Here is a 23030-nt window from a genome sequence, read left to right on the forward strand (position 1 = left end):
AAATTTTCTTTCCAAAACTCAAATGTTCCCTCATAACAGCCTGTTGGAAAGCAATGAGCAACATGCAGTTTTGCAAGGGTTTTGTATTTATCTATCTCTAGATTCCTATAGTTTATTATTAATTTGAATTTGAGATGAGGGGTTGGTGAAGAGGTTTATAGAGAAGACACAAAAGCTAAAGGATTCCTGCATGTTCAACTACGGGCCTTGCTGGTAAGATATTGATAACAATTTTCCCACTTGAAAACAGTAGGCAGCTTGGCATCAATTGAAAGTGCCAGGGAACATATGGGGAGGAATCAGCTGAAAGTGGGGGTACAATATATCATGAGTAGCTTAAAAGATGAGGTTGGTTATTGCAGGGAAGTGTTCTTTTGATGCAGTATGCACCCAAATCATTGACAGGGACCTTCTTACCTATTGTCATTCAGCTAGATCCCTGAAATTGGGAAGCTTGCAGAAACACATCGTCTTTATTAATAAATTTAGTGATGGACTTATTTCCTCAGAACAAATGTGCTACATGTACTGCATCCCTTTGTTGCCATGCCCAAAAGAAAACCTGATTTGTGAAACCAAAAGTGGGCAGTCGGGGTTGGGTCTGGATTTTCTATGCTTCTATATTTATTCTCCCCTACTTAAGGTTTGGGAATTGGTGAAATTAACCCTCTCACTTGTTACAGATGTATACTAGGGATTTGATTTTTTTTTAAATCAATTATCCTGAGTGATTATAGACATCAAGGATTTGTGGTTGAGTAATGATGGTTTGGATGTTCAAAACTATGTCCTAAGTGACTGGGATCAACTCCTTGAAAATAATCTGCATGATGTTACTTGCACTTTGTGGAAAAATAATGTATTTGAATAATGCAACTCCGCTTTATTCTTCTAAAGAATTTATCCAGCTTTTATCTGGATCCGGCGAAGTGAACATGTACTTCGCTGTAAAATTGCATGATTGATCAGAGTTCTGTTGTAACCCACACCATTCCAACTCTATTACACATTCTGGATCTATTAGCCAATACTTTTCCCCTTTCCAAATCTGCTTCCCCCCCCCCCCCCCTTGAAGTGTACTGCATTGGAAAGTAGAAATCAATCTAAGAATTGTCTGCTATAATTTAGTTGGTGGGATTCTTTAAGTCAGAGGCATGAATCTATTTTAGGTGCCCCTTCAAATACTTCAACAACATCTGGATTAATGCTCCATTTTCAGATGTGGTAATGTTGTAATTTAATTCTCATGAATTGCTGATCTTATATTTTTTGTTATATTCCCTCTTAATATCACTTCACATTATTTACGTGTGCAACTAGATAAAGTAATATTACATTATCTTGGTTGTAATTCTGTACTCTTATTTTCCAGCTGCATTAGTTTATTTTTCTCTTTGATAATCAAGGCAGTCAAAAATCCATTGGCACTTTAAAAAGAAAACACACATATACAGTGAATGGACATTGAACTCATGAACAATACCTCACTACTTCTTTGCACTACTTATTTAATTGAATATACATAATATATATTTTATTTCTCTTTCTCTCTATTATCATGTATTACATTGTAGTGCTGCCCAAAGTTAACAAAATTCACAACATATGCTGGTGATATTAAACCTGATTCTGAATTCCAGTTAATTAGGTCACATCAGGGCTAGTACATTTTGGACCAATAAAGCCGCTGCCCCAATTAGCCAAAGCTTCATGGAAATATTTTAAAAGGTATGTTTAAAAAAAAAGACATTACCATTTAACTAAGTAACAAATTCTATATTTAAATGAAAAAAAGAAAGACAAATTAGAACACTAGTTTTGTAGTACTACAGTATTATAAAACTATTAGTTCCTAACAGTTATCCATGGAGCAATTAATACAGTGTACTTGTTCTTTTGATTGTCTGTAAATGAACAAAAATGAGCGCAGGTACCTAGTGCAGATAATGGACTGCTATCATACTATTGACGATTGCATCTTCCAAATCTTAATTTTAATTGTAACATTCAAGATGACTGGCGATACCTTTAAATTCTTTGTAGTACCTAACTGTTGAAGTCATGAAATTGCTTCATTTTCTCTCCTGGCTGTATCTGTCATCTCCAAGTTTGAATGCTTGAAAATGCAGTGAGCAAAACTGTTCTGAATTGTCTTGCTGCTTATTTCTCACCAACTATCAGTGACAAAAAATATTTTTTGAACAAAAACACATGCAATATGATGCAATTTAAAAATGATTCACTCTAAGTACAGTGTAGTATCTAATGGCCATGTCAAGTGCACACTGCTGATACTAGTTAGAAACCGTCTGATAACAGTTTCCTGTCCCAATTAAATGGCATAGTATCCAAAATAAATGAAGAGAATCCTGGATATTTTCTCAATTAGTTTTTCTTTTTTAAGAGTTGGCCCAAATAAGCAGCTGCCCTGAATAGCTGATGGCCCAATTAACTGGAATACACTGTACTTCACACTGAATTGGCTAATATTGTCTCTGAACCAAAGTTGTGCTCCTTCCCCTCCCCCATATTATTCTGTTTTTTTTTCTCTTTTATTTCCAGTCCTAATAAAGGGTCTCAGTTCAAAATGCCGACAGCTCATTTCCCTCCATAGATGTTGCCTGACCTGCTGAGTTCCACCAGCAATTTGTGTGTGGTCCTCAAGATTTCCAGCATCTGCAGAATTTCTTGTGTTACATATTATCTGGTAATTTATAGATCAACACTTCCAATTCCTCTGTTTTATTACTAACACACATTTAGCTTGGATTCTGTCCCTCAATGTTTTTCACACTGTTTAACTTTACACCTGTACATTTTGTTAATGCAAATATCAGTCATGTGGCAGCAACTCAACATGCAAACATGGTCAAGAGGTTCAGTTGTTCAGCCTAAGCATCAGAATAGGGTAGTAATGTGACTGACTAAGTGGTTGTTGGTGCCAGATGGGGTGGTTTGAATATCTCAGAAATTGCTGATCTCCTGGGATTTTCATGCACAACAAGCACAAAGGCAAAAAGTGAGTAGCAGTTCTTTGGGCTAAAATGCCTTGTTAATGAGGGAGGTCTAGGGAGAATGGCAGACTGATTCAAGCTGACAGAAAGATGACAGTAAATCAAATAACCAAGCATTGCAACAGTGGTGTGCAGAAGACCAATGGAAAACCCAAAACACATCAAACCATGAAGTGGATGGGCTGCAGAAGCACAAGGCCACAAACATTCAGTGACCAATTTATTAAGTACAGGAGATACCCAATAAAGTGACCACTGAGTATTGTTTCGTTTTGGAAGTATCAAACTGGCAGGCAAAGGTTAGAAATTAAATGGTGGTCAAGACACACGCAAAGATAATCTCGAAACAAATATCATTGGGATCTGACCCAATCTGTGTTACTGATTTGAATTCAGGATCCTAAAGGAAACTAGTACAGTATCATCAACAAACAACCAAATCATAATGGCTGATTAACAATGTGATACTGTGCTCAATGTCGTACTTTGTTCCTATTGCCCAATCAATCGTTCCTTGGTAATTTGAACTCGCCTGTAACAACTGCATCTGTTCTGATTAAGATTCTTTTTGTGACTAGTGCTTTCCAACAGATGTTCAGAGCTTCCTTCCTCTGACATGCCTTATTTCTACCCAAAGGACATCCACCCTCATCTCTGCTATAGTTATATTCTCATCCTTGTTCCTTGGCAATTGTGAAATATTTTGTGTCCTTGTATAGTCTGTAAAGGTGTATATTCATCTGCTTGACTATTCAACTACTAAGATGGCTATAATTTAAAATGTCCCTTTCCATAAGTTTCTTTGATGTATTTTTGATCTTTTTAGATAGATTTGTGGATAGCACCAAGATTGGGGGCGTAGTGGACAACGAGGACGGCTATCAAGGCTTGCAGTGGGATCTCTACCAGTTGGAAAAATGGGCTGAAAAATAGCAGATGGAATGTAATGAAGACAGGTGTGAGGTATTTCACTTTGGGAGGACAAACCAGTGTAGGACTTGCATGATGAATGGTAGGACACTGAGGATTGTCACAGAACAGAGGGATCTGGGAATACAGATCCATAATTCCTTGAAAATGGCATCACAGATAGACAGGGTAGTAAACAGAGTTTTTTGACACATTGGCCTTCATAAATCGAAGTATTGACTACAGAGTTGCTGCACAACCCAGCAACCCTCAATTTAACCCTAACCTAATTATTGGACAATTTACTATGACCTATTAACCAACCGATACATCTTTGGTCTGTGGGAGGAAACCAGAGCACCCAGAGGAAATCCACGCAGTTACGGGGCAAATGTACAAACTCCTTATAGACAGCGGCAGGAATTGAACCTGTGTCGCTGGTACTATGAAGTGTGCTAACTGCTACACTACAGTGGTAGAAGCAAACCATAAATATGATTAGTCAGTCAACATGATAGGGAATTCCTGCCACTAAATATGTCATTTGCTTGTACAGTAGATTAAAAAGAAAGGGCAATTTTCAGACATTATTTGATAATGTGACTCATGGAAAGTTACTTGTGGTGTGGGTAGAGTAATTTATTAGCTTGGATAGAGGTCTCAGAAAATGCTAATTAGTAATTTTTTTTGTCACATATACCAAGAGACGGTGACATTGACAGTGACAAGAGACATTGTTTGCATGCCATCCAGACAGATTGTGCCATATGTAAGTTCATCAAGGTAGTACAAAAGAAAAACAAAACAGAACGCACAATACAATGTTACAGAGGAAGTATAGTGCAGGCAGACAGATAAACTGCAAGGACCATGATATAGAACATAGAACATAGAACATTACAGCACAGAAACAGGCCTTTTGGCCCTTCTTGGCTGTGCTGAACCATTTTTCTGCCCAGTCCCACTGACCTGCAGCTGGACCATATCCTTCCATACACCTCTCATCCATGTACCTGTCCAATTTACCACTTCATCTGGCAGCTCATTCCACACTCCCACCACTCTCTGTGTGAAGAAGCCCCCCCACCCCAATGTTGACAATGTAGATTAAGAGATTTTTGATTATTAAGAAGCCTGCTCCAAGAGTGATTAGAGTGGGGTAGAAACTGTTCTTTAGCCTGGTGGTACATGTTCTCAAGCTTTTATCTCTTCTGCCCGATAGGAGGGAGAGAAGAGAGAATGACTGGGTGCATGGTGCCCTTGATTATGTTGGCTGCTTTCCTAAAGTAAGGGGTAAGTGTAGACAGAGTCAGTGGAGGATAGGATGGTTTGAGTATTGGGCTGGGTTCACAAATCTCTGCAATTTCTTGGGTCTTGGCTGAGCAGTGATGCATCTGGATAGGATACTTCCAATGCTGCATCTGTTAAAAAGTTGTGAGGGTAATCAGGATCATGCGGTATTTCGTTAGAATTCTGAGCAAGTAGAGGCACTGGTGTGCTTTCTTGGCCATAGTATTTACATGGCCGCGTCAGGACAAATTGTTGGTGATATTTGTATCTAGGAACATGAAACTCTCAAGCACCAGCACCTGGGATTTGGAGGGGTGGGAATGACTTTTTCCATCAAATCAGACACCATGAAAGTATATCGGGAATTTAACCTCAGCATAGTTGATGCAGACTGGGTTGTGTACTCCATTCTCCTCCCTGAAGTCAACGGGCAGTGATGATAATGCCTTTTTCAGATTTATAAATTATTGAGATCTAGTGCCACAAAGATGAGTGCAGAGCCTTCAGCTGGCTATAACGTAAAGACTTAAATGAAGCGACTGCATTTAATATCTCCAAGTTTGTTGACAGTACAAAGCTATGTAGAAAAGTGAACCAAGGGGGACACAAAATATATGCAAAATAATAGAAGAGTCAACAAGAAGGTGGCAGATGGCGTATAATCTCAGAAAATATTACTAACTCAGGTAGGAAATAAAGAAGAAACATGTTTTTAAGATGGTGACAGGCTATTAAATATTGGTATTCAGAGTGAATGCATTTTAGTCAAATTACAGATACAATGAAAATATTACACTTTTTTTACAATATATTGAAGTCCAAGAACAAGGAAGGCTTTCTGCATTTGTCAATGGGTCTGGTGTGAATATATGTGAAACACTGTATGAAATTTTGACCTCCGTGCTGAAAGTGGCAATATTTGCCTAAGGGACTTGTAGTAAAGTTTTATTAGATTGATTCCTGGGATTGGGCAGGGTGGGTTGTCAGGTGAGGAGAATCCTAATAGGATGTGTTTACAATCTCTACATTTCAGAAGAATGAGGTTTAAGTATGAAGTATGCTTCTTGACCTGATGGGTACAGGTGAGTTATTTCACCTACCGGAAAATCTACAATGTAGGGGGTATCTTGGATGACTTGACTGTTTATGTACAATTTCTTTACCAAAAGAATTCCCCGTGTCAGAAAATGCTCAGTCATTGAGTATATTCAAGGCTGAGGTTAATAGATTTTTGGATACAAAGGGAATTAAGGGATTGGGAATGTAGTTTGAGGATCTGCTGATTGGTGGATCAGGTTTAAGGGACCAGATGGTCTGCTGCTCCTGTTTCTTCTGTTGTTAAATGCAGGGGAGTAAAAGATCAGTACATTGTTATGGTAAAAGCATAAATGGACCAGTCTCTAATTGCTTAGTGAGAGAACCTTGGAATAATCAGCCTTCGTTTTATAGGAGAACCATAACAGATCAATACCGGCAAAACAGAGGAACTGTAGGGCAATTAGTGCTTGCATTGCAGAGAAACCATTAACAGATTAGTGGTCATATTGTAGGAGAACCTGAGGTTGATAAGTACTCACTGTAACAGGAACCATTGACAGACCAGTACTTGCAATTCTTCCAGCTTTACTGGAACCAATTTGCAGAAGAGTAAGAGTTCCAGTAAAATAACAATCTATATAGCAGATGTTAAAAATTAATATAGTAAAATAGAATACATTATGAAGTCCCCTGAGATGTGATTTATATTCCTCATGGCTCCAAATGTAAGTCTCACACAGCTTCAGTGGTCATGAGTTATAAGACCATAATACCATAAGACAAAGGAGCAGAAGTAGGCCATTCGGCCCATCGAGTCTGCTCCGCCATTTTATCATGAGCTGATCCATTTTATCCTATTTAGTCCCACTGCCCCGCCTTCTCACCATAACCTTTGATGCCCTGGCTACTCAGATACCTATCAATCTCTGCCTTAAATACACCCAATGACTTGGCCTCCACTGCTGCCCGTGGCAACAAATTCCATAGATTCACCACCCTCTGACTAAAAAAATTTTTTCGCATTTCTGTTCTGAAAGGGCGCCCTTCAATCCTGAAGTCATGCCCTCTCGTACTAGATTCCCCCATCATGGGAAACAACTTTGCCACATCCACTCTGTCCATGCCTTTTAACATTCGAAATGTTTCTATGAGGTCTCCCCTCATTCTTCTAAACTCCAGGGAATACAGTCCAAGAGCGGACAAACGTTCCTCATATGTTAACCCTCTCATTCCCGGAATCATTCTAGTGAATCTTCTCTGTACCCTCTCCAACGTCAGCACATCCTTTCTTAAATAAGGATCCCAAAACTGCCCACAGTACTCCAAGTGAGGTCTCACCAGCACCTTATAGAGCCTCAACATCACATCCCTGCTCCTATACTCTATTCCTCTAGAAATGAATGCCAACATTGCATTCGCCTTCTTCACTACTGACTCAACCTGGAGGTTAACTTTAAGGGAATCCTGTACGAGGACTCCCAAGTCCCGTTGCATCTCAGAACTTTGAATTCTTTCCCCATTTAAATAATAGTCTGCCCGTTTATTTTTTCTGCCAACACTTTCCAACATTGTACTTCATTTGCCACTTCTCTGCCCATTCTTCCAACCTATCCAAGTCTCTCTGCAGACTCTCTGTTTCCTCAGCACTACCGGCCCCTTCACCTATCTTCGTATCGTCAGCAAACTTAGCCACAAAGCCATCTATTCCATAATCCAAATCGTTGATGTACAATGTAAAAAGAAGCAGCCCCAACACTGATCCCTGTGGAACCGGTCAGTTCACTTGTGGGGTATAAATTATATCCCCTGGGTCTTCATAATGTACTGTTCATTTACAGCCGCTGATCGACTCTTCTCCAGACCATTTGCTTACCTCAAATGCAAGTCAGGGATAAAAGAAAAATGTCCCTTCAGCTCACTCATCAGGGAATGGAATAACTTCTTTTTGTAAATGTTCACTAAGTGGTAAGTGCTTTCAACAAAAGAGACATTTTAAATCTTTCTATGGACTGTGAGGGTTAGACGCTGAAGACCCAAGCACTTGGTTGATGCTGTGTTCATCTACTAATGTGAGTGCCACAAGCACGGTTGGCTATTATTGATTATTATTTACCCTTGAGAAGATGGTGATCAGTCACTTTTAACCATTACATTTCACAAAGTGAAGGTGCTGCCAGTGCTATTAGGTAGGGAGCTCCATGTTCTCAGCAGTGGTAGTGCAGGCATGGTGATGGCATAGAAACATAGAAAACCAATGCTGTGCCAAACATGTACTTACTTCAGAAATTACCTATGGTTACCCGTAGCCCTCTATTTTTCTAAGCTCCATGTACCTATCCAGGAGTCTCTTAAAAGACCCTATTGTATCTGCCTCCACCGTCGCCGGCAGCCCATTCCACACACTCACCACTCCCTGCATTTAAAAAAAAAACAACTTACCCCTGACATCTCCTCTGTACCCTACTTCCAAGCACCTTAAAACTGTGCCCTCTCGTGATGCATTGAGGTGGGACATTATTTGAAGATGTTATTCTGCCTAGTCCCATTGACATGCATTAATCATGATAATTTGCTATCAACTGGGATAGCCCACCCTCTTTTCTTGGACCTGACAATCCAGTTAGTCCTGCTCCTGTGCTCTTCTCCCCACCCCCCAACCCCACAGTCTTCTTTTCAGGCATCCAATCTGCTTTATAGTTTTTGCTATTATCAAACTTTCAGACAAAGGTTTGTAGGCCTCAGTCTCTGCCACTTTTAAAAATAAGAAAGAAATTGTCTTCATTTTTGCCAATCGGTTTGGGTCTCAGTAGGGGGGATAAAAGTGAACAGCAGCATAATCATCATTATGTGCTGTGTCATATGATGAGGGTGAACGTGGTCTTCCAATGACCATGATTGTTCTGGGCAAACTTTTCGACAGAAGAGTTTTTCTTCTGGGCAGTATCTTTGCAAGGCAGGTGACACCAGCCATTACCACTACTCTTCAGAGATTGTCTGCCTGGTGCCAGTGGTCACGTAACTAGTACTTGTGATATGCACTGGCTGCTCATACGACCATCCACCACCTTCTCCCATGGCTTCACATGACCCTGATCAGGTGGCTAAGCAGGTATTACACCTTTCCAAGAGTGACCTGCAGGCTAGCGGAGGGAAAGAGCGCCTTGCACCTCCTTTGGTAGAGACATATCTCCACTCCGCTACCCTGTAATAGTCATAGTCATATTTTATTGATCCCGGGGGAAATTGGTTTTTGTTACAGTTGCACCATAAATAATAAATAGTAACAAAACCATAAATAGTTAAATAGTAATATGTAAATTATGCCAGGAAATAAGTCCAGGACCAGCCTATTGGCTCAGGGTGTCTGACCCTCCTAGGGAGGAGTTGTAAAGTTTGATGGCCACAGGCAGGAATGACTTCCTGTGACGCTCTGTGCTGCATCTCGGTGGAATGAGTCTCTGGCTGAATGTACTCCTGTGCCCACCCAGTACATTATGTAGTGGATGGGAGACATCGTCCAAGATGGCATGCAACTTGGACAGCATCCTGTTTTCAGACACCACCGTCAGAGAGTCCAGTTCCATCCCCACAACATCACTGGCCTTACGAATGAGTTTGTTGATTCTGTTGGTGTCTGCCACCCTCAGCCTGCTGCCCCAGCACACAACAGCAAACATGATAGCACTGGCCACCACAGACTCGTAGAACATCCTCAGCATCGTCCGGCAGATGTTAAAGGACCTCAGTCTCCTCAGGAAATAGAGACGGCTCTGACCCTTCTTGTAGACAGCCTCAGTGTTCTTTGACCAGTCCAGTTTATTGTCAATAGCGACAGATCGGGGAAGTTGATGTACAAGGAATCTGATGACCCTGTACATGAATCACTGAAAGCATGTAGCAAAGGTTAGGAAGGCAATAGTCTCATGGCCCTCATTCTAAGTGTTTTGAATACAGTTCAAAGGTAAACACAATATCTTCTTACAATTATACAGGACCTTGATAAAACTATACCTGGATTATTATTGCATTTTGTCCCCTTAGCTAAGAAAGGACATACTGTACTTGTGAAAGATTGAGTGTCCCAAAGGCTAATCGGGTTGATGAAAGGGATGATGGATCTTTTGTATCGGGAGAGATTGACTAGGCCTGTAACTTACAAGTCAGAATAAATTATTGTCAAAGTATGTATAAGCTACATTGAGAAATAGTTTTGCAGGCACTTACAGGAAAATAAATACAAAATAAATTATGAAAATCTACATAAAGACTGCCAAACAACAAATGTGCAAAACAAGACAAATAGTGCAAATAAAAATGAATAATACTGAGAACATGAGTTGTAATTGAAAGTGAGTCTGTAGGCTGTGGGATCGGTATTCATTAGACCTTAGAAGAATGAGAGGTGATCTAATTGAAAGCTACAAAGCTGTGACAGGGATTGACAGGCTGGATACAGGGAGATTAATATGAAATATGATGCTACAAGGTAGAGATCATCATCTGCACAAACAAGATTGTGTTAATAGCACAAAGAAAAATCCTTCAAATATTGGGCAAAGCTTGTGTAGCTACAATACTGTTCAAAAGTCTTAGGCACATGTATATAGGTAGGGTGCCCAAGACTTTCACATTGCACTGTAAGCTGCCGCAAAAAAAACTAACAAATTTCATGACGTGTGAATGATGATAAACCTGATTCTGATATAGGTCTGTATTGAGGACAGAGTGGGAAGGAGGCAGGGAGGGGAGAATCATGTTTTGGAAAAGGAGAAGGAGTGGGAAACACCAGAAGGGCATTCTGTAATGATCAATTGTTTTGAATCAAATAACCTTGCCTGGTGTCTCAGGGCTGGTTGTGACTGTACCCGTGCCACCCTCAGCCCCTGGCATTCCTTCTCTGCCACCTTTCCCACATCCTCCCGCGGTGCTCCACTCTCGGCATTCCCACCAGATTTACAAACTCGCTCTCACGTTGACAAATAGAGTACTGTACAAAAGTCTTGGACACCCTAGCTATATATGTGTGCCTAAAACCTTTTCACAGTACTAAAGAAAACAACGTAAAATTCAATAGAAGCAAATGTGCATTGCTACAGAAAGTAGTAGTTCAGCTTATCTAAAAGTGAGGGGGGATCTCATTGAAACCTATTGAATATTGAAAAGCCTAGACAGTGTGGGCGTAGAGAGGATTTTTCCTACAATGGGGAAATATAGGACCAGTGGTCACAGCCTCAGAATAGAAGAACATCCCATTAGAATAGAGGTAAGGAGGAATTTCTTTAGCCAAAGGGTAGTAAATCTGGAAGCTGTCTGAGTATATTTAAAGTGGAGGTTCATAGGTTCTTGATTAGTACGTTTGTCAAAAGTTGCTGATAGAAGGCAGGAAAATGGGGCTGAGAGGTATAATATATCAGCCATAATGTAATAATAAAGCAGACACGATGGGCTGTATGGCCTAATACTGCTCCTATGTCTTATGGATATAGATGGACTGTATCCAACTCTGATGGATAAATCATGTCATTTGGGTGCCTAACTCACATCTCCCTGAACAGATACTTTACTCCCAGCTAAATGAAGATCAGAGAACCCCTGGTGGGCAAAGGAAACACTTCAAAGGAATCATCAAAATCAGCCTGAAGGAACTCAAACATGACATCTAAAGACTGGAGTAAATCTGTTCAAGAAGAAGCTACACTACATGAGAACGACCTCTGCTGTGCCACAGAGAACAAGCGGAGGCTACGAGAGAAGAGACTGAACAACCAAACGACCCAACCACTAACCACAGCCACCACTTGCTTCTGCCCACTGCCCCAGAGTATGTGGATCTCTGATTGGCCTCCACAACAACCTAAGTCCCACCAATGGACAACCCCTTTGGAGAACATCATATTCGACTCGAGTGGTTGCACTACCTCTATAAATGGATTGTAGAGTGGAAGTAATTTTGAAGACAAGGAAAAGCTGAAGACATCACAGAATGTTACATATTTGCAACTTTACCTATAGCATTACTGAAGAAAAGGTGGCATTTGAATGTGGAACGGCAAAAGTCGTCTGACATGAGAAGTGTGGGTCTTTGCTTTTGATATATAAATGCATTTTTGTCACGTGACAGCTGATGCTTTTCAACCAGGGGTGATGCGAACTGGGGTCATCTGTATTTAGAAACAATTTACTGCCCTATATTTATGCTGTACTTTTCCCACAAGTGTTGGGTTTGACAGATGCCTGTTAACCCTTATTTGTCAAAGCACTGTTGTGATTAATTGGTCTGTTGTGCTCATTTAGTTTTAAACAAAGCCTCATAATATGCGGCTCAAATGCTTTTGTGGATTGGGCGAGCTCCAGGACTGATGTGCAGGGTTATAAATGGAAAGTTCCCGGCCGTGCATTGTCCAGCTTTGCATTCATCTGCTATGACAGGGATGCTGCAACTAAGCAGATCACTTTCAGCACAAGTCCTTAAAGCCAGGGTTCTTTGGATGAATGAGAAGCTCACACGTATTACAGGCACTGTAAGTGACTCAGTCCCTTGAGGGAGTATGATGATCTATTCTCATGTTAGCACGTAGAGATAGTTGCAGTTATTATTTTCTCAGTGTTGCATTACAAGTCAAATCAATTCAGCTACCAGTTTTGCAAGTCAAAATCAAAAGATCAGCAAGTAGTTAATCATTAATCTTCTGAGAGAGAATGGAACTTGTCTTCTGCCTTTATATTCTTTTGAACCATCGTTATCATTATGTGACATCTTGTATGGCGTGGAGGATCATGGTCTTTGATCTTGGCAAATTTTTCCACAGAAGTGGTTTGCCATTGCCGCCTTCTGGGCAGTGTCTTTACAAGATGGGTGACCCCGGCCGTTATCAATACTCTTCAGAGACAGTTTGCCTGGTCGCACAACCAGGACTTGTGATGCACCAGCTGCTCAAATAATCATCCACCACCTGGTCCCATGGCTTCACATGACCCTGACTGGGGGGCTAAGTAGGTGCTACACCTTGCTGAAAAATGACCTGTAGACTAGCGGAGGGAAGGAGCGCCTTACACCTCTTTTCGTAGAAATGTCTGTCAACCCCACCGCTTGTGCGTTTTTTTTAGATCAGATTAGAAGACACGCAGTCCTCTTTTATTGTCATTTAGTAATGCATACATTAAGAAATGATACAATATTTCTCCAGAATGATATCACAGAAACACACGACAAACCGACTGGAAAAACTGACAAAAAACACATAATTATAACATATAGTTACAACAGTGCAAAGCAATACCGTAATTTGATAAAGAACAGACCATGGGCACGGTAAAAAGTCTCAAAGTCTCTTGAAAGTCCCATCATCTCACGCAGACGGTGAACCTCCAGCGCCGCAAACTTGCCAATGCGGCATCCTGGAAGCATCCGACCACAGTCCGACTCAGAGTCCGTCCGAAAACTCCGAGCCTCTGACCAGCTCTCCAACACCGAGCACCATCTCTGCCGAGCGCTTCAACCCCGGCCCCGGCAACAGGCAATAGGCAAAGCCGAGGATTTGGGGCCTTCCCCTCCGGAGATTCTTGATCGCACAGTAGCAGCGGCAGCGAAGCGGGCATTTCAGAAGTTTCTCCAGGTGTTCCTCCGTGCTTGTCACAGCTGTCTCCATCAACTCAGGATTGTGCACGGCCCTGTAGTTAACACATACGATATCATTCGGAACGGCCGCGTGTGCTGCGTCGTACCACCATCTTCTCCTCCCTCCTGCTCAGAGAGCATGTCTATCAAAAATCTATCTTTCTCTCAGTGCCAGTCTGAGAGAATACAACATTAGTATGTTCAGATGAAGAGTCTCGGCCCGAAACATCGGCTTTTTATTCCTCTCCATAGATGCTGCCAGACCTGCTGAGTTCCTCCACCACTTTGTGTGTGTTGCTCTGGATTTCCAGTATCTGCAGAATCTCTTGTGCTTGGTATGTTCAAGCCTTTCGTATGCAGTAGCTCCAACCCCTCATACCCAGTCACCTCCTCCAGGTAAATGACTTGGCCTTCCTATGAAAGGTTTATCTATCACTTATTCTAGTGAGGGACCCAAACAGTGAACATTATTCTGTGATGCTAAACCCTTTATTAATAACTTGCAGTGAAATATGGCCAACCTGCTTAATGCCTTGCTGATCTCTGATCTACTCCTTGTACTTTTATCTTTGATTGTGGTTTTACATAATTCACCTACCCATGATAATAAGCTGAAGCTTTATAAGACATTGGCTTTAATAGCTATGTTGACTTTATACTGGGTCACCATGAACTCTCTGCTTTTGCATTCTATGTAGTTTTCCTTTGGCTCTGAACTTATTTTTAAGGATTTTCTCTATCATAGTGGGAATGTACCATATGACATGCATTTTCATTTAAAAGAAATTCTCGCTTAACTTTTCCATTACTTCACGTTAAACTTACCCATTTTCACCTAACCTCCCTCATTTCTTTCGACAGCGTGGTGCTGCGCCCAGTTTGGCTTTATCAACTAAATAAGACCATAACAGATGGGACAGTCTCCCTTTCAATGTCTGCTGTGACATTGTCTCTCCATCCATGCTGACTGGGCCTCCTCAGTCTGTAATTTCTCCACTGATTTCTCATGCAACATTGTCAAGTGCGTTCTATGTATTGACAGAAACTGAATCTATTTCACCGCTACCCCTTTAATAAACAACTTGCAGTGACATATGGCCAAACTGCTTAATGGTTTGCTGATCTCTGATCAATCTACTACCTTGCTCTTTTATCTTTGATTGTGGTCTTTCATAATTCTCCTACCCATGATAGTAAGCTGATGGTGCTGAGGCCTTATAAGACATTGGTCAGACCACAGTATTGTGACAACACACATAAAAGTTGCTGGTGAACGCAGCAGGCCAGGCAGCAGCTCCAGGAAGAGGTGCAGTCGACGTTTCAGGCCGAGACCCTTCGTCAGGACTAACTGAAGGAAGAGTGAGTAAGGGATTTGAGAGTTGGAGGGGGAGGGGGAGATCCAAAATGATAGGAGAAGACAGGAGGGGGAGGGATGGAGCCAAGAGCTGGACAGGTGATAGGTAAAAGGGATACGAGAGGATCATGGGACAGGAGGTCCGGGAAGAAAGACAAGGGGTGGGGGGACCCAGAGGATGGGCAAGGGGTATATTCAGAGGGACAGAGGGAGAAAAAGGAGAGTGAGAGAAAGAATGTGTGTATAAAAATAAGTAACAGATGGGGTACGAGGGAGAGGTGGGGCATTAGCGGAAGTTAGAGAAGTCGATGTTCATGCCATCAGGTTGGAGGCTACCCAGACGGAATATAAGGTGTTGTTCCTCCAACCTGAGTGTGGCTTCATCTTTACAGTAGAGGAGGCCGTGGATAGACATGTTAGAATGGGAATGGGATGTGGGATTAAAATGTGTGGCCACTGGGAGATCCTGCTTTCTCTGGCGGACAGAGCGTAGGTGTTCAGCAAAGCGGTCTCCCAGTCTGCGTCGGGTCTCGCCAATATATAAAAGGCCACATCGGGAGCACCGGATGCAGTATATCACCCCAGCCGACTCACAGGTGAAGTGTTGCCTCACCTGGAAGGACTGTTTGGGGCCCTGACTGGTGGTAAGAGAGGAAGTGTAAGGGCATGTGTAGCACTTGTTCCGCTTACAAGGATAAGTGCCAGGAGGGAGATCAGTGGGGAGGGATGGGGGGGATGAATGGACAAGGGAGTTGCGTAGGGAGCGATCCCTGCGGAATGCAGAGAGAGGGGGGGAGGGAAAGATGTGCTTAGTGGGGGGATCCCATTGGAGGTGGCGGAAGTTACGGAGAATAATATGTTGGACCCGGAGGCTGGTGGGGTGGTAGGTGAGGACCAGGGGAACCCTATTCCTCGTGGGGTGGCGGGAGGATGGAGTGAGAGCAGATGTACGTGAAATGGGGGAGATGCGTTTAAGAGCAGAGTTGATAGTGGAGGAAGGGAAGCCCCTTTCTTTAAAAAAGGAAGACATCTCCCTCATCCTGGAATGAAAAGCCTCATCCTCAGAGCAGACGGAGATGGAGGAATTGCGAGAAGGGGATCCCCTTCTCCTCCGTCTCTGCCGCATCTGCTCTCAGGATGAGGCTTTTCATTCCAGGACGAGGGAGATGTCTTCCTTTTTTAAAGAAAGGGGCTTCCCTTCCTCCACTATCAACTCTGCTCTTAAACGCATCTCCCCCATTTCACGTACATCTGCTCTCACTCCATCCTCCCACCACCCCACTAGGAATAGGGTTCCCCTGGTCCTCACCTACCACCCCACCAGCCTCCGGGTCCAACATATTATTCTCCGTAACTTCCGCCACCTCCAACGGGATCCCACCACTAAGCACATCTTTCCCTCCCCCCCCCCCCCCGCATTCCGCAGGGATCGCTCTCTACGCAATTCCCTTGTCCATTCATCCCCCCCATCCCTCCCCACTGATCTCCCTCCTGGCACTTATCCATGTAAGCAGAACAAGTGCTACACATGCCCTTACACTTCCTCCCTTACCACCATTCTGGGCCCCAAACAGTCCTTCCAGGTGAGGCAACACCTCACCTGTGAGTCGGCTGGGGTGATATACTGCGTCCGGTGCTCCCGATGTGGCCTTTTATATATTGGCGAGACCCGACGCAGACTGGGAGATCGCTTTGCTGAACACCTACGCTCTGTCCGCAGAGAAAGCAGGATCTCCCAGTGGCCACACATTTTAATCCCACATCCCATTCCCATTCTGACATGTCTATCCACGGCCTCCTCTACTGTAAAGATGAAGCCACACTCAGGTTGGAGGAACAACACCTTATATTCCGTCTGAGTAGCCTCCAACCTGATGGCATGAACATCGACTTCTCTAACTTCCGCTAATGCCCCACCTCTCCCTCATACCCCATCTGTTACTTATCTTTATACACACATTCTTTCTCTCACTCTCCTTTTTCTCCCTCTGTCCCTCTGAATATACCCCTTGCCCATCCTCTGGATCCCCCCACCCGTTGTCTTTCTTCCCAGACCTCCTGTCCCATGATCCTCTCGTATCCCTTTTGCCTATCACCTGTCCAGCTCTTGGCTCCATCCCTCCCCCTCCTGTCTTCTCCTATCATTTTGGATCTCCCCCTCCCCCTCCAACTTTCAAATCCCTACTCACTCTTCCTTCAGTTAGTCCTGACGAAGGGTCTCGGCCCTTACCTCTTCCTAGAGATGCTGCCTGGCCTGCTGCGTTCACCAGCAACTTTTATGTGTGTTGCTTGAATTTCCAGCATCTGCAGAATTCCTGTTGTTCACAGTATCGTGAGCAGTTTTGAGCCCCTCATCCAAGGAAGAATGTGCTGGCATTGGAGAAGGCCTGGAGGATGTTGACAAAAATGATCTCAGAAAAGAAAGGGCTAATATATGAGAAGCATTTGATGGTTCTGGGTCTGTACTCTCTGGAGTTTAGAAGGATGTGGCCTGAATAGAGCGGTCATGGAGAGGATGTTTCCTATAGTGGGAGAGTCTGGGACCAGAGGGCATAGCCTCGGAATAGAAGGATGTTCTTTTAGATCAGAGATCAGGAGGAATTTTGTTAGCTGGAGGGTGATGAATTTGTGGAATTCATTGTCACAGATTCACCGCCCTCTGCCTAAAGAAATATACCAGACAACTTGGCTCTGAAGGCCGAGCAATTGGGTATATTTAAATTGGAGATTGATATGGTCTTGATTAGTAAGGGCATCAAAGTTTACAGGGGAAAGGTAGGAGAATGGGATTGAGAGGAATTATATCAGCCATGATCAAATGGCGTAGCAGATTCGAGAGGCTAAATGTCCCAATTCTGCTCCTATGTCCTTGGGTGCTGAGAGAGACGTATCTGCTGTTTGGTTGGGGGTTGAATTCGATAATGTACATCACACAGGATCAAAACAGACTGTGTAACTAATAAATGGCTGGCAATGATTATTATACTCGACTGAACTGAAATGGAACAGGGTTATGTGAACAGCAGCTTATTTTGTCTCACACCTTCAGCACTGCACAGTTCCCAAGACATTTCATCATTAAACTTGGAACTGAGACATATATGAAAAAAAGTGTCCATAAGATTGGTTTTATTAACAGCACTAAATGAGATGATAAAAAGCAGAACTGCACAAGTTAGGGAGAGAATTCCAGAGTTAAGCTTTGGGGCCACCAAAAAGCACAGCCATCAATGGAAAATATCGGCACAAACTTGGTAATGTCTAAAGGTAAATTGTTGTTGGGGAGCTTTAACTCCTTCTGTCCAATGGACTTTGTCTTATGCATGGCTTTCTAATGGATGGTTGAGACACCCCAGATCTGGCCTTTTCCACCTATTGAAATAGGAGATACTGTCAGGGTATGCAGGTTATCTTAGCTGAGTGGAATGAGGGGAAAGTAAAGCTTTGCTGTGCTGTGCTGTGCAAGGGCTCTGGGTTGTTACCTCTTCAACCTATCCCTCAAAATTATAATCATCTTCCACATGCAGAAGGTCTCTGAGCCAACCTATTAGCGAGCTTCTCCTTTTTCCTCTTTCTAAAGTAGCCTGACCCACTGAATGACTCCATCATTCTTCATCCACCAGGAACTAGCCTCTCACAAGCACAAGTAACCACAGAGAGTTTCCATAACACCCAGAACCCAAACAAACCACCAGGTTCAGGAACAGTTATTACACTATATCAATCAGGCTCCTGAACCAGTGTGAAGAACTCCAATCACCACTACTCTGAACTGATTCTGAACTGATTCCATGACCTACATACTCACTTTCAAGGATCCTCAGAATTATATTTTGTTTGCACACTTCGTTATCTTTTCCAATAGTCTGTCAGTCTATGTCTTTCTATGTATGTTTTTTTGTAAATTTTAACATGGAACATTACAGCACAGTACAGGTTCTTCAGTCCCTGATGCTGTGCTGACCTTTTAATCTATTCTAAGAACAATCTAACCCTTCCATCCAACAGAGACCTCAATTTTTCCATCATCCATGTGCTTTTCTAAGAGTTTCTTATATGCCCCTAATGTATCTGCCTCTACCAGTACCCCTGGCAAAATGTTCCATGCACCCACCACCCTTTGTGTAACAAACCTACATCTGATACCCCTCATACTTTCTCCCAAATACCTTAAAGTTATGATCCATTTCAACCCTGGGAAAAAGTTTCTGGGGATCTACTCGATCTATACCTCATCAACTTGCTCACCTCTATCAAGTCATCTCTTATCCTCCTTCACTCCAAAGAGAACAGCCCTAGCTTGCTTAACCAATTCTCCAAAGATATGTTCCCTATTCCAGGCAGCATTCTGTTAAATCTCCTCTGCACCCTCTCTAAAGCTTCCACATCCTTCCTATTACAACGTGACCAGAACTGAACACAATATGCAAAGTGTGGCCTAACCAGAGTTTTATAGAGCTGCAATATTACTTCATGGCTGTTGAACTCAATCCCTCTACTAATGAAGGCCAATACACCATCTGTATTTTTAACAACGATATCAACTTGCATGGCAACTTCGAAGCACCAATGGAAATGGGCCCCAAGATCCCTCTGTTCCTCTACACTGCTAAGAATACTGCTTTAAACCCTGTATTCTGCCTTCAAATTCAACCTTCCAAAGTGACTCACTTCACACCTTTCTAGGTTGCACTAAACCTGCCACTTCTCAGTCCAGCTCTACATCCTGTCAATGTCCTGTTGCAACCTACAGCAACTCCACCAACCTTCGTGTCATCTGCAATCTTACTAACACGCCCTTCTACTTCCCCCTCATCCAAGTCATTTATAAAAATCACAAGGAGCAGTGGTCCTAGAACAGATCCCTGTAGAACACCACTGGTCAACAGCCTCCAGGCAGGATAAGTACCATCTACAACCACCCTCTGCCTTCTATTGCATTTCTAATTTTCCCCTGTAAATGCCTGCAAGGAAATTATTCTCAATATTGAATATGGTAACATATGTACTCAAAAATAAATTTACTTTGAAAGTTCCAAGTCGTTTAAGATGTCAGGGAATTAGGGTATTCTTAGAATGTTTTGAGAAGAAACCTTAGCGAGTAGGAAGCAAGCTCTGACATGTTATGGTGGGGGGGGGGGGTCTGGGCAGATGAGGAAAGGTCCAGAATGCTTTATCAGCAAGTGGACCTTTTCTTGAAATGCAAAGTGATTTGACAAGGTAAATGTTGGGGGAAACTAAGGGTTCAGAATAGAGGTTTTTAAACTAAGATTGAGATCAGGAGAACTTCATCTCTGATAGGATCAAGGATATTTGAAATTCTCCATCTCAGAGAACTGTAACGCTTGAATCAGAGAGTCATAAAGTTATACAGCACAGAAACAGACCCTAAGGCCCAATTAACCATGTCGACCATGAAGCCCCATCTAAGCTTGTCCCATCTGCCTGCATTTGGTCCATAATGTTCTAAAGCTTTCCACTCCATGTACCTGTCCAAGTGCTTTTTTTTCTTAAACGTGTTATTGTACCTACCTCAACCACTTCCTCTGAAAGCTCATTTCACATAACATACCACAAAAAAAGTTACCCCTCAAGTTCCTATATAATCTTTCTCCACTCACCTTAAATCTGTTCTCTTTTGTTCACGATTTCCCAACCCTGTGAAAAAGATAGAGTGCCTTCACCCTATCCAGGATCTTCATGATCCTTTATAAGATCGCCTCTCAATCTCCTACACTCCAAGAGATAAAATTTTAGACTGTCCACCCTCCTCATGAAACTTAGTCCCTCAAGTCCTGGAAACACCCTTGTAAATCATTTTCTGCTCTCTTTCCACTTTAATCGACATCAGTACTGTAGCAGGGTGACCAAAAACTGAACACAATACTCTAAGTGTAGCTTGACCAACTACCCCATGATCTCTCAACTTTTATACTCAGTGCCCTGACTTACGTAAGTCACATTCACCCACCCTATCTACCTGTGACTCTACTTTCAGTGAACCAAGGTCCTTGAATTAAACTCCATATGCCATTCCTTGGCCCGCTTACACAACTGATTAAGATTCCCCCTGACAAGGCATTCCAAGACAAGGCAGCTTTTTGATCTACAAGGGAGTTGAGAATTATTGGGAAAAAGCCACCATCAGTGACATGGGTGGTAGATTAGGCTCCAGTGGTCACTTTGCTACAACGCCTTGTATTCCATCTGGGTAGCCTCCAACCTGATAGCATGAACATCGATTTCTTGAATTTCCGGTAATTACCCACCCCCCCCACCATTCCCATTCCTATTTCCCTCTCTCACCTTATCTCCTTACCTACCCATCACCTCCCTCTGGTGCTCCTCCTCCTTCCCTTTTCTCCATGTTCTTCTATCCTCTCCTGTCAGATTTGCCCTCCGCTAGCCCCTTATCTTCTTCAACAGTCAACTTCCCAGCTCTTTACTTCACCCTCTCCCCTTCTCCTGGTTTTACCTATGCCATGTGCTTCTTCCTCTCCTCCCCCTACCTTTTTACTCTGACTTCTCATCTTTCTTTCCAGTCCTGTTGAAGGGTTTCAGCCCAAAACATTGACGGTTTACTCCTTTCCAGAGATGCTGCCTGGCCTGATGAGTTCCTCCAGCATCTTGTCTGTGTTGTTTTGGATTTCCAGCATCTGCAGACTTTCTCCTGTTTGTGACAATTTTTGGTGGCCAATAGTGAGACAATATGGGTTTAGTGTAATAGTTAAGCCAGATTGGAAATAAAATGGGAATTATTTTCCATCCTGAGGTGTTGACAATCAGGAACATGAGGTGGGGGGGGGGTGATTGATAAGTTTGTGGCCTAAGGTAGAAGGAGTCGATTTTAGAAAGCCAAGCACATTTATGCTTCGTGAAGCATACGGATCTGGGACCTCCAGAAAGTGTCCACAGCAGGAGTGATTGATAAGTTCGTGGCCTAAGGTAGAAGGAGATGAGTTATACAGCTCTCATTACATGCGCATGCAGTTCAACACTTTGAGTGATTATGCAGAAAGTTTGCATTTAATAACTCATCTCCTTCTACCTTAGGCCATGAACTTATCAATCACCCCTGATGAGTTATTAACTTCAAACTTTCTGCATAATCACTCAAAAAGTTGACCTGCATGTACATGTAACGAGAGCCGTGTAACTTATCAATCACCCCACCTGTGGACACTTTCTGGAGGTCCAAGATCCGTATGCTCCACGACTGCTGGACGATGTAGGAGGGGACTATGTTGAAAAATAAATGTGCTTGGTTTTCTAAAATTGACTCCTTCTACCCTAGGTCACGAACTTATCAATCACCCCTCGTACTTTGCTTGAAAGAATGGTTGAACAAAAAAAGCTAAAAAAACTACCTGTACGAACTTGGAGGTAAGGTGTATAAACTCAGCTGCAAAGAGAAGGTTGAGTGTATTGCCATATGCATGTATGCACAGGTGTATTAAGAATGCTGCATCACAGGCAGATAATATCAGAAAAGCAACATCCATAAGAAAAAAACAAATTTAACATAAATTACAGTACACCCAATTTTTACATGAAAGAACACAATTACCACAAAAAAGTAAATTCGGTTGCAGAGCAAGATGATCAAAATGCCCCTGGTGTTGCTAGACTGAGGCGGTGATTAGGTTTGTGCAGGTTTGTTTCAGATTTGTTGGTTGAAGGTATGTAGCTGTTCTTGAACTTGGTGGTGTGGGACTTCAGGCTTCTGTAGCTCCTGTCAGTTGATAGCTACAAGAAGATGGCACGGCTAGGATGAGGGGGATCCCTGATAACAGATGGACACAATGCA

At 42.6% G+C, this 23030-nt stretch overlaps 1 protein-coding gene across 1 annotated transcript in view; it reads right to left on the bottom strand.

Annotated features, from left to right (window-relative positions):
* Positions 1-22930: 22930 nt before the first annotated feature.
* wnt2bb (wingless-type MMTV integration site family, member 2Bb) overlaps positions 22931-23030 on the bottom strand; it is a 115754-nt gene continuing 115654 nt past the window's right edge. Inside the window, exon 6 of the transcript XR_011889120.1 lies at positions 22931-23006. The gene's annotated coding sequence lies outside the window, so the exon portion shown is untranslated. The remainder of the gene's footprint in view (positions 23007-23030) is intronic.

Source organism: Mobula birostris, chromosome 14 (genome assembly GCF_030028105.1).
Source record: "Mobula birostris isolate sMobBir1 chromosome 14, sMobBir1.hap1, whole genome shotgun sequence".
Classification (NCBI taxonomy): domain Eukaryota; kingdom Metazoa; phylum Chordata; class Chondrichthyes; order Myliobatiformes; family Myliobatidae; genus Mobula; species Mobula birostris.